General features: G+C 40.2%; 3 long non-coding RNA genes across 3 annotated transcripts; 2 read left to right on the forward strand and 1 right to left on the reverse strand.

The window, feature by feature from the left end:
• Positions 1-6,544: 6,544 nt before the first annotated feature.
• On the reverse strand, positions 6,545-9,423 carry LOC143934112 (uncharacterized). Its single transcript, XR_013263213.1, has 4 exons — positions 7,856-9,423; positions 7,607-7,753; positions 6,922-7,172; positions 6,545-6,769 (listed from the first exon to the last, which is right to left on the reverse strand). It is a non-coding gene; the product is annotated as an uncharacterized LOC143934112 (long non-coding RNA).
• Positions 9,424-9,689: 266 nt separating this feature from the next.
• LOC143933222 (uncharacterized) lies at positions 9,690-11,044 on the forward strand. The gene is made up of 3 exons (XR_013263057.1): positions 9,690-10,314; positions 10,417-10,563; positions 10,996-11,044. It is a non-coding gene; the product is annotated as an uncharacterized LOC143933222 (long non-coding RNA).
• A 10-nt stretch (positions 11,045-11,054) lies between these two features.
• LOC143933223 (uncharacterized) lies at positions 11,055-11,623 on the forward strand. Its single transcript, XR_013263058.1, has 2 exons — positions 11,055-11,246; positions 11,399-11,623. It is a non-coding gene; the product is annotated as an uncharacterized LOC143933223 (long non-coding RNA).
• The last annotated feature ends 278 nt before the right edge of the window (positions 11,624-11,901 follow it).

Consider the following 11,901-nt stretch of genomic DNA (forward strand, 5'->3'; position numbering starts at 1 on the left):
GACTATTTTTTTTAGACCATGTCAAAAAAATGGGGACTAGAAATTAGTTTTTTTTTTTGCCTATAATCAATATGATGTCTCTAGATTACATTTTTTAAATCTGGTCTTAAAGTGACTCTGTCAGGTTAAAAAATATTCCAGACAAGAGTTTGCCTGCAAAAAAAGAGCTTTTTATACTCTATTCTGTGGAAACCTGAGTCTGCAACCTGCCTTCCATTTCAGCGTGGCAACCTTCATAAGACAGCTCAGCATTCCTCACTTCCAGAAGTGTCGGATACCTGTAATCACCACCGTGCTCATTGATTCCTTCCTCCAAATCCTACATCACTACTGGACTAAGCAGTGAAGTAGGTGTCAGATACATGCGTCCAACACTCCCGTAAATGTAGAATACCAATGACACAGATCGGGGTTGTATTGCAGTACACTAAGGAGTCTTAGCTACTTAAACAAGTTTAAAGGCTTGCACAGTCTGCCAGAGCAGAAATAATAGGGGATATGTATTCTAAATGAATGGTATAATAGCACTACTGCGTAAATATACATAAATTGGAATCGTACTTTATGGAAATTATTCATTTTAAGCAATGTTAATCTTATTATATATGGTCATATTATGATAATCTGGGCAACAGTAACCATAACATAATATCTACGCAATCAAAAGACAAATGCACACTGGAGAGCTTAAAATGAATATACCATATTGGAGTGGAATCTCTACTTTCCTGCATGAAATGAACATATAACCGTTTAAAGCCTATCCACATCATCAGTCTACTGTATATTGCTGTTTGTAGCATGAACCTATCAGACTGATTGTTAACAACAAATGGAAGTGAGTAGTATTTTTTTAAGAACTTGTTTGATAATCTTCCTGTATTGTCCTTTACAAAAACAATGGTTTCCCCTTAGAAAAAATTTGACTTTAAAGACACAGAAACATAACAAAAGAATAGTATAAACTTTTGAAGTTTAATTGTATCACAAATTTACATAAAGTAGAAAAATGTATATGAAAAAGATATTTAAAGTAAAAAAAATCTGGATTACAATGGATTACAAGGAGTGAGGTACAAATTACCTCACCATGTTGAACATGATATAACAGCAGTATTGAAACATTTACATACATAATAGTATAGACATTTCCAACGTGTTTCGGAGTAATCTTGACTCCTTCCTCAGGGACAGTCCTTTTTGCAATCAACGTAAATACAATCTAAAATGTAAAAAGCAAATTACAAACATATTCCTCAAATTGTACACTACAGTGACTAGTTGCCTATATGGCATTAAACAGGACATTAAGTGGAATACTCACAATGCCTTGAATCCATGACTCAACATCGGTCAGCACATAAAAATAAGTGATGAAAGGAGACCATACGATAGACGGACAAAAACGTATTGAATAAGAAGAAAAAGTCTCTGGAGGCCAGGTGGAGGGCCAAGGTTGTACGCACTGGGACCCAATAGCATGACTGGGAGGAGAGAGTGAGACAATTGACACAATATATACTATATATGTGTTGCAAGCATGGTATAAATGGAAGGAAAACAAAACTGTATTAGGCAGACATGTACACACATACCTATGATGCAATGGAAGGTGACTAGGAGCTGACTTTGGTTACCTCTCTCCAGCTGATAATTATTGGTGAACCAAATCACAACCACCTGGGGCTTGCAGCAAAGTTCCCAATAAATATAAAAAGGTATGAATTGAGTCATTTAATCTATATGTCATGATTTTGTAACGACATTATACAGCAGGTGCCAAAGTATAGTATATGGCCATCTACCTAGAGAGTAGGGATGGGCGAACGGTTCGGCCTGAGCATAAGTTTAACTTTGGTTTTTCAGGATGTTCGGAGAACACCGAACAATATGCGGGGTTCGGTGGCAAATTCGGAAGCCACCGGAACACCATTAACTTCTATGGGACACTAACATAAAAAATATGCTAATTTCAAAGGCTTATATGCAGGTTATTGTCATAAAAAGTGTTTGGTGACCTGGGTCCTGCCTCAGGGGACATGTATCAATGTAAAAATTGTTTTTAAAAATGGCCGTTATTTTGGGAGCAGCGATTTTTTTTTATAATGCTTAAAGTGAAACAATAAAAATGAAATATTCCTTTAACTATTGTGCCGGGGGGGGGGGGGGGGGGGGCATTGGGGGGTCAGGTTGTCTATAGTATGCCTGTAAAGTGGCACATTTTTCCCATGTTTAGAACAGTACCACAGCAAAATTACATTTCTAAAGGCAAAACTGTAATTTAAAACTGATCGTGGCTATAATTGTCAGGTCTCGGCAATATAGATAAAACTCATTGAAAAAAGGGCATGTGTTCCACCCAGTCTATTACCAGGCCCTTTGGGTCTGGTATGAATGTTAAGGGGAACCCCGAACCAAGAATTAAAAAAAAATTGCATGGGGGTCCCCCAAAATCCCTTTAGGTCTGGTATGGATTTGCTGGACATTTATTTTTTTAATAACGGACTTGTCCCAAGCTGTCTTTTGTCTTTTTACCATTTTTGACACTTTTTTGTGAAATGGTAGGGGTCCAATGTACCCCATTACCAATTCATATGAAGGGCCGGGACCTGGGGGTCCCCTTGTTAAAGGGGGCTTCCAGGATCCAATAAGCCCCACGCCCACATTCCCCCACAACCACCGGGCAAGGGTTGTGGTGATGAGGCCCTTGTCCCCATCAAAATGGGCACAAGGCGCTTTGGGTTCAGACCCCAAAGCACCTTCCCCATATTGAGGGCATGTGGCCTGGTATGGTTCAGGAGGGGGTGCGCTCTCTTGTCCCTCCTCTTTTCCTGTGGCCTGCCAGGTTGCATGCTCAGATAAGGGTCTGGTATGGATTTTGGGGGGATCCTTACGCCATTTTTTTTTTATTTTGGCGCAGGGTTCTCCTTAAAATACATATCAGACCCTTCAGGCTGCGTGCTCGGATAAGGGTCTGGTACGGATTTTGGGGGGACCCCCATGCAATTTTTGTTTTACATTTTGGTCGAAGTTCCCCTTAATATTCATACCAGACCCAAAGGGCCTGGTAATGGATTGGGGGGACTCGTGCCCTTTTTTCCAATGAGTTTTATCTATATTGCCGAGGCCTGACAATTCATTGCAGCCACGTTCAGTTTTAAATGACACTTTTTCCTTTAGAAATGTCATTTTGCTGTGGTACTGCTCTAAACACGGGAAAACTGCACCACTTTACAGGTATACTATAGACACCCCCCCCCCCCCCCATGCATGATATTTAAAGGAATATTTCATTTTTATGGTTTCACTTTAAGCATTAAAAAAATGCTCCCGAAAAAACTGGCATTTAAAAAAAAAATGCATTGATACATGTCCCCTGGGCCCCAAACACTTTTTATGACAATACATTTCATATAAGCCTTTAAAATGAGCACTTTTGATTTTTTTGTTCATGACCTATAAACTTTAATGGTTTTCGTGTGTTTTTCCAAATTTTTTGCCTGTTTGGATGTTTTGGTGTGAACCAAACCGTGCGGGGGGGGGGGGGAGTATTGTGTTTGGCTCATCCTTACTAGAGAGTATGAATCCCAGGTATGATCATAGGCACACTACAAAAAGTATATAGGATAACCTGGTAAGCTCACAGTGCCACAGAAGCAATGGATCTAAGGATAACTGGAAATGGAGAATACAAGACAATATGTCAGTATTGCTCACTATCTTGTAAAATATGCCATGTATGTGATAAGAACACGCTTCAAAGAAGCATCCAAGGAGAACATACTTGTTTAGGTCCGTTTACAAGCTCAGCATCATGGTATGTGGGGGGACTGATGGCCACAAATGAAGACATATTCTCCCCTGTATTTATTTGGCTGCTGCTAACTGTATAAGATCCTCCCCAGGTGTGGGGGGAGAGTAGTTTCCATGTGGAAGTAGAGAGATTCCTTGTCCTGCCATTGTGGATGGTCCCCCGGGCATGTGGTGCGCGGTGTCGCCCCATCCACACATCCAGAGAGGTGGTGGTGGCAGGATGGCGTCACACATCACATGTCCAACGACATGCAAGCATGGGTTCAAGGGCACCAGGCATAAACAGTTGGAAGAAAGCCACAATGATGTAGGGCAAGGACCTGTGTGTCCTCCCCTGGCCGATGGAAACCGTGCATGCGTTGATTGATGCTGAAGGCACTGGTCTGTGTGTTGCCTGGCAACAACCAAGGTTCGGGACAAGAGTGATTGGAGATAAACTCCAAACTCCCTACCCGCCCGGAGGAACCACACAAAATTGATGCCAGTCAGCCAGGGATCCAGGGGCAGATGGGGGCACCAGCTTTCCCAGGATCATGGGCCGAATGGCACAGCAGCCTGTGTCACCATCAAATTGCAGCATCATGTGTCACCACCAAATTGCAGAAGCCTACCTGTGTCACATCAAACCCCCACCCCTGTTACTTACCTTGCTGTGTGTTGTCCTATCCAGTGGTGTCTCCTGTGGAAAGGTCCGTTCCTCTGATATTTCCTGTTTCCTCTCTCCTGGGTGCAATTGGAGAGAGAAACAGGAAGCGACATCAAACTGAGATATCAATCAAACCGCCTGGCCATAGTAATAGATACTATGAGCGCTGGGTGGAAGCTACTCAGCGCTTCAGAAAGTGCCGCAAGGTGGGTTAAACACCTGCAAATGAATGGCCACATCTGCAATCTTGTGATTGCATGGATGTGGCGCTTCCCATAAGTGCACTGTGTCAGGCGTGGCACTGTGTCCGGCATCCGAACACAATGCACTTAAGGACCTTTTTTTGAATTTTTTTTTAAGGGCCAGCTTTAAAAAAAAATATATATTTTTTTGTGACTGCCTGGAGGGGGGGGGGGGATATTTACTTAAAAAAAATATCTTTTTCATATACATTTTTCTACTTTTTTAAAATTTACAATTAAACTTTACAATTTTATACCATGCTTTGGTTAAGTTTCTGTGCCTTTAACGTCCCATTTTTTCTAAGGGGTAAACATTGTTCTCCATATAATCCTGGGATGTTGGCCTAAGAAAGAAAATAATATTACCTCCGTCTGTTATATCCAAATTATGGGTAGCACATACCCGATTCCTTCCCCCATCCCCCTTAGGAAGTTATGTGCTATATTATCTTTTTTCCCATTCAATTTTTACTGTTTCTCACTTGGCAAAATATCTGGCTTTAAAGGCAGAGAATGGGATAATCGGGTGACAGGATACCTGAAAACTTGAAGGACAAACTGAGCGGTTTGAATTTGATCTTACCTCTCTATTTTTAGTTTGGCTAAATTGTTTGAAAACAAATCACTATTATATTGGCATATACAATCATTTGAAAGTTATATTAGGGAAGAAATTAACCCCTTTGGCCAGAGAGTGTAAATATTCCCAACTTATAAACCAGTAGATGCTGATTTAAAAAAAAGATTTAAAAAAAAGAATGGAAAAAAAACCCTTGATAAATGTCCTAAGGAGATCATGTTGCTATTGATAATAGCACAAAAAAAATCAACAATCTAGACAAAGATCTAGATCAAATTAATACATTATTCCAACTTCTAAAAACTCAAATATCTTTCTCATCATATAATGAGAAAGAGAAATTATTGATTCAATGTTTAGATAATTTCAATAAAGGCATTCTCATGAAAAAGGAAAAAAAAGATGGTAAGAGAGAACACATTTTAGGGAAGAAGAAGCATAAAACAAAACAACAAAATAACAAACAAATATCGCATGGCAATAATTCTACGGGTAATGCCCCCAATGTCTCTCATTCTTCTTCTAATGTTTCTCTCTCAATCTTCTTTCAAACATAGGACAAAGGGACGTTCCAAAATATCCAGGACTAATGAAGAAAAAGAGGATCTAGTATCTAAAAAGGCCATGTTGGAACAAAATCAGCAAACAACACATACGGTAATCCTTCTACACTTGGGTGTTCTGTTTCTATGGTGACAGGTAACACACAAATGGGTGTCGTGAATGAGCTGTGTTCTATTTCCTCTTGTGAGGATACACATGAACACATTAATGCACATCATGTTCTGGATGGTAGGGAAAATCCCTCCACTCCCCATGCCCCTATTTTCCAGAATCATTCTTTTCAGAAGTGCCCAACTCTCAAAGCCACAAAAACAAACTAACTGATAAATTCACAGACAGTCACTTAGAAATAAATGATAATACAATCACTGATAAGGATACTAAATACTATCATCACATCCCCTCACTATTTTTGAGACATGACTCCTTAAAAAGGGTCTTGGGTTTTGTCCCAATGAGGACTTTGATAGATTTGAGCTTATCAAAAACCTATACCCCTTCATGTGTAAATTACTACTTAAGAATTTCTATAACAAAGTTTCAACACAACCAAATAAAGATGAAAGTAAGGCTATTGGTCAACTTATTGAAAACAAAAAACGAAAGTATCCCCAGAGTGGGGTTTTTTAACAGCGTAAATTACCTGTGGAGGCTAGTTTATGTATATATGGAAATAAATACTGACATGTGGCAAAAAAATAATAATACAAATGTTTATTAGTAAAAAAGAGGATTGAACAGGTGACACAGTGGTCAGGGACTGAGCTCCACTAAGTGAATAAAAATATATGATATTACATGGATAAACAGAATACAATTATAATGCCTAGACCATAATACCACTGTAGATACAGTAAAAAATAGATAATGTGGACCCTTTACGCGTTTCGACCCTCTCGGGGGTCTTCTTCAGAAGGTTTTTATCTATTGTAAAAGAAGGAAGACAAACATAAATACATATCCATACATGGTGCACTGTACTGTACTAGAAATAATCTGCTGTAAGCAGAATATACACCAAACATTGCATGGTTACATAATTAACAGTCAATTGATATACATTGCATAATAGATACCTATATCATTCACGTAGGAGATCCTCTTTGAAAGACAGAAATAAGCTCCGCCATTTCTCCCATATCCTTCACAGATGCGCCAAACTTGCATAGTTGAAGTTGGTCGCTATGCTCTACCGAAAAGGGAGAGCAAGGGAACGGAGTTCAAGGGATAAATGACTTACAGGGGATCACATCGCTATTGCTACCTCCAATATAAATAGTGGAGGAGGGTATAGGTATAGGTAGACAGAAGTCGGGAGGGGGACAACCTACAATAAAAACAAAAGAAGATATAAGGATGTATATATATATATATATGAAAAATCCCTATTCAGGGGCTGTCCCCCCTGTGTAGGGGGACAGAAAATATACCCACATGTAATATGACGGGTATATAAGTATAGAGGTAAGCCATACTACTTGAGTGTAGCATGCCATACACGATTAGAGTTTAAGCAGATGATAATAAAAGCTAAAGATCATTGTAAGTGCCCAGTGATGAGTCAGCAACGACAGACAACGCCAGATGACAAAGAAGAAAATAAGTGAAATAAAGACACAGCATGTGCAAAATCTAATACCCCAGCGTGACTGGTGATGAAAGTAAGATGGTGAAAAGTAAAAAAAATACACCATGTTCTGGAGTCCAACGTGCCCCAGCGTAACAAAAGTAAGTGTGGAAAAAGGTGGTATATATATATACCTGTGGTTAATATCAAGTAAGTGCACGTTATGTAGCAGAGCCAAAAAGGGGCAATATAATGGGGATAGTAGTTGATTAGAAATGATGAGCTTTACAATCAAACCCCTCAGATACTTATACTGTCATGGGACAGAAAAGACCTTTTATCTGCAAATAAACAAGAGATAGTATTAAACTCCTGCAAGCAGAACTATATATAGGCAGTAAGGAGAGTAGTAAAGCATTCAGTAAAATAATCCAGTGACTTACCCTGCACCTAAAGTCAGTGCTAATGCTATCCTGTAGTAAGCAGAGTGAATTGCCAGTGTGAGGAGGTGGGATATAAGTATCCCATGTGTCGTTCAATTAGCTGAATCAAATTAGGAACTCCACCTGTCTAACCATAGCCTCATTTGGTCGCCATATTGGTTGATTAGAAATAATGAGCTTTCCAATCAAACCCCTCAGATACTTATACTGTCATAGGACAGAAAAGACCTTTTATCTGCAAATAAACAAGAGATAGTATTAAACTCCTGCAAGCAGAGCTATATATAGGCAGTAAGGAGAGTAGTAAAACATTCAGTAAAATAATCCAGTGACTTACCCTGCACCTAAAGTCAGTGCTAATGCTATCCTGTAGTAAGCAAAGTGAATTGCCAGTGTAAGGAGGTGGGATATAAATATCCCATGTGTCGTTCAATTAGCTGAATCAAATTAGGAACTCCACCTGTCTAACCATAGCCTCATTTGGTCGCCATATTGGCCGACCGGATGTGGTCCCCTCGGCGTTCCGGAAGTGACCTTCCCAACATGGCGGGAAGGTACACAGTAGTGTCGCACCGGCGTGACGTCGGCACGTCGCGTCGCACGCGTGCAACACGCGTGCGCAGTGAGGTGCCGCGTCCGTTACTGTTCCGGAATGCCGCCGACCAGATGCATTGTCCCGGGGGGACGGGTGGTACCTACCCGCACAAGCCCCGGGACGAACGGGGAGAGGAGTGCGCGCGCCAATGCCGCTCCCCTCTTCTGGTCGTGAAGCCATACCCAAGCAGTCCACCCTATGTGCAGCGAAAGGAACAAGTATGCTCGAATGGCACCATCTGATGGAGAAAGAGGGGAAATGCACACAAGCTTATCCGTCATAGAGTGTATAGAAAAATATATAAAAGGACATTTTGATACATTCAATAGCAACATGTCAGGAGTAAAAATAAATATAAAAATAGCACAAAAACATTTCATAATGAATATATCATTTACAGGTAAACTGGGTATACATAAGAAAATCATCTACTGGTTGGTATACAGAATATGGCAAGCTGGTTATCGGATGGTGAGGCCATATATACATACTACGTTACTGTATCACATATATGCACATATACTCCCATCAGGCGCAGAGAGGAGCAAATAAGGATAATCAATATAATCATCCTATTTAGGGAATTAGTGGAGCACCTATGTAAATGTGAACATTTGCACGTATGTGATATGTTAACTTTATAGGTGCCTTGGGGGGCTATATCTAAGGCCCAAACCAAAATTGTTCCAATTATCGCCTTGGAAGCTATTCATGTTGACAATAAAAGACAAAAGACAATCGACAATAGCCGAAAAGTGCCAAATTCAAATAGTACTAAACCAAGTAGAGCTCATGGCCCAGACCTCTGTATGTTACCGAATGGGGAAGGGTGTTTAACCACCCGGGTTTTAGAAGACTAGAAAAAATGGACGGTAACACCCCAATGCAGGGTCAGAGGGCGCTGATCACCCCTGGTATGTTGAAAACAAAAAACGAAAGTATCCCCAGAGTGGGGTTTTTTAACAGCGTAAATTACCTGTGGAGGCTAGTTTATGTATATATGGAAATAAATACTGACATAAGTCGGGAGGGGGACAACCTACAATAAAAACAAAAGAAGATATAAGGATGTATATATATATATATGAAAAATCCCTATTCAGGGGCTGTCCCCCCTGTGTAGGGGGACAGAAAATATACCCACATGTAATATGACGGGTATATAAGTATAGAGGTAAGCCATACTACTTGAGTGCATCTGGTCGGCGGCATTCCGGAACAGTAACGGACGCGGCACCTCACTGCGCACGCGTGTTGCACGCGTGCGACGCGACGTGCCGACGTCACGCCGGTGCGACACTACTGTGTACCTTCCCGCCATGTTGGGAAGGTCACTTCCGGAACGCCGAGGGGACCACATCCGGTCGGCCAATATGGCGACCAAATGAGGCTATGGTTAGACAGGTGGAGTTCCTAATTTGATTCAGCTAATTGAACGACACATGGGATATTTATATCCCACCTCCTTACACTGGCAATTCACTTTGCTTACTACAGGATAGCATTAGCACTGACTTTAGGTGCAGGGTAAGTCACTGGATTATTTTACTGAATGTTTTACTACTCTCCTTACTGCCTATATATAGCTCTGCTTGCAGGAGTTTAATACTATCTCTTGTTTATTTGCAGATAAAAGGTCTTTTCTGTCCTATGACAGTATAAGTATCTGAGGGGTTTGATTGGAAAGCTCATTATTTCTAATCAACCAATATGGCGACCAAATGAGGCTATGGTTAGACAGGTGGAGTTCCTAATTTGATTCAGCTAATTGAACGACACATGGGATACTTATATCCCACCTCCTCACACTGGCAATTCACTCTGCTTACTACAGGATAGCATTAGCACTGACTTTAGGTGCAGGGTAAGTCACTGGATTATTTTACTGAATGCTTTACTACTCTCCTTACTGCCTATATATAGTTCTGCTTGCAGGAGTTTAATACTATCTCTTGTTTATTTGCAGATAAAAGGTCTTTTCTGTCCCATGACAGTATAAGTATCTGAGGGGTTTGATTGTAAAGCTCATCATTTCTAATCAACTACTATCCCCATTATATTGCCCCTTTTTGGCTCTGCTACATAACGTGCACTTACTTGATATTAACCACAGGTATATATATATACCACCTTTTTCCACACTTACTTTTGTTACGCTGGGGCACGTTGGACTCCAGAACATGGTGTATTTTTTTTACTTTTCACCATCTTACTTTCATCACCAGTCACGCTGGGGTATTAGATTTTGCACATGCTGTGTCTTTATTTCACTTATTTTCTTCTTTGTCATCTGGCGTTGTCTGTCGTTGCTGACTCATCACTGGGCACTTACAATGATCTTTAGCTTTTATTATCATCTGCTTAAACTCTAATCGTGTATGGCATGCTACACTCAAGTAGTATGGCTTACCTCTATACTTATATACCCGTCATATTACATGTGGGTATATTTTCTGTCCCCCTACACAGGGGGGACAGCCCCTGAATAGGGATTTTTCATATATATATATATACATCCTTATATCTTCTTTTGTTTTTATTGTAGGTTGTCCCCCTCCCGACTTCTGTCTACCTATACCTATACCCTCCTCCACTACTTATATTGGAGGTAGCAATAGCGATGTGATCCCCTGTAAGTCATTTATCCCTTGAACTCCGTTCCCTTGCTCTCCCTTTTCGGTAGAGCATAGCGACCAACTTCAACTATGCAAGTTTGGCGCATCTGTGAAGGATATGGGAGAAATGGCGGAGCTTATTTCTGTCTTTCAAAGAGGATCTCCTACGTGAATGATATAGGTATCTATTATGCAATGTATATCAATTGACTGTTAATTATGTAACCATGCAATGTTTGGTGTATATTCTGCTTACAGCAGATTATTTCTAGTACAGTACAGTGCACCATGTATGGATATGTATTTATGTTTGTCTTCCTTCTTTTACAATAGATAAAAACCTTCTGAAGAAGACCCCCGAGAGGGTCGAAACGCGTAAAGGGTCCACATTATCTATTTTTTACTGTATCTACAGTGGTATTATGGTCTAGGCATTATAATTGTATTCTGTTTATCCATGTAATATCATATATTTTTATTCACTTAGTGGAGCTCAGTCCCTGACCACTGTGTCACCTGTTCAATCCTCTTTTTTACTAATAAACATTTGTATTATTATTTTTTTGCCACATGTCAGTATTTATTTCCATATATACATAAACTAGCCTCCACAGGTAATTTACGCTGTTAAAAAACCCCACTCTGGGGATACTTTCGTTTTTTGTTTTCAACATACCAGGGGTGATCAGCGCCCTCTGACCCTGCATTGGGGTGTTACCGTCCATTTTTTTTATTGGTCAACTTATATCCTTGCTGGAAAAAACTGACCAGGCAGATCTAATTGATTGTCTTGACATTGAACAATTGTTACAGAAATTTGGCGGAGAAAGTATAAT

This window comes from Lithobates pipiens, unplaced genomic scaffold, assembly GCF_037356315.1.
Source record: "Lithobates pipiens isolate NorthernLeopardFrog02 unplaced genomic scaffold, aLitPip1_a1.2 Scaffold_27, whole genome shotgun sequence".
Lineage (NCBI taxonomy): Eukaryota > Metazoa > Chordata > Amphibia > Anura > Ranidae > Lithobates > Lithobates pipiens.